This window comes from Peromyscus eremicus, chromosome 23 (assembly GCF_949786415.1).
Source record: "Peromyscus eremicus chromosome 23, PerEre_H2_v1, whole genome shotgun sequence".
In the NCBI taxonomy this organism is placed as follows: domain Eukaryota; kingdom Metazoa; phylum Chordata; class Mammalia; order Rodentia; family Cricetidae; genus Peromyscus; species Peromyscus eremicus.
In genome coordinates, this window is record NC_081438.1 from 7,157,951 (window position 1) to 7,158,975 (window position 1,025).

The window sequence follows — 1,025 nt, forward strand, 5'->3', positions numbered from 1 at the left end:
TCAAGTTGGGTTCACTATGAAGACTCTTAGAGTGGGCATCACTGCAGTACCCGTGGTGACAGTGCGTAGAAGGTAGAGAGCAGAGAAGAAACAGACCACTTGGCAACTTTTAATTAATAAACATCATCATTTATCATGGTTTCTTAAAAACTCCAATGAGAGAGAGTGGATATAAATTAAAACAACAAGTCTGTACAAGTCTTTCCTCGGAGTCACAGCCACTACTGTGGCTAGAAACATCAAGAGGCAACATGAGCGGAGTCCAAGGGGCTAAGAGCAAAACAGATCACTTGTCAGGACTTCTAAAAGCCGGGCGGTGGTGGCGCACGCCTTTAATCCCAGAACTCAGGAGGCAGAGGCAGGAGGATCTCTGAGTTCGACACCAGCCTGGTCTACACAGAGAAACCCTGTCTCGGGGGTGGGGGGGGGGGGATTCTAAACCATGGACAGCCTACTGGTAGTCCAGAGAGACGGTGACAGGTGCTCCAACCTCTTCTTTACACATGGCATGGTGGCAGCTGGAGCACAGAGAATCCCCTGCCCCGCCCTGTGAGTCACGACTCAAGAGAAGGCCAGACAGGAACGGAGCGCCATGACAGGTGGCTTCACCGGGGGTGCTCGAGAAAAAGCAGAGTTGGTGGCCGCAGCATGACAGAGCTCTCCCTGTCACCAACGTGGGCAAACTGAGGGGAGGTTGGGGTCTGTGGGGGGTCCAGTCACACCAGACCGGTTACTGTGCCACCCACCTTGCCACCCCGGACCACAGTGGGGCACGTGATCTTCCAGCCACTGGGAGCCGGGAGAGAGGAATTACAAATGGAAATTTCTGAAATTACCACTTCTTCACCCTGAACAGGGACAGGCATGTCTAAATAAATCATGTGCACTCAAGAACATTCAGAGTGGGCTCTCCAGCGTGTTGGGAATGCGCCACGTCCCCACTCCCAGCCCCATCCACTGGCTGCAGTCTCCAGGGTGAAGACTGAAGCTCCGGTCACTCAGCCCGGCGAGAAGTGCAAGGCAGA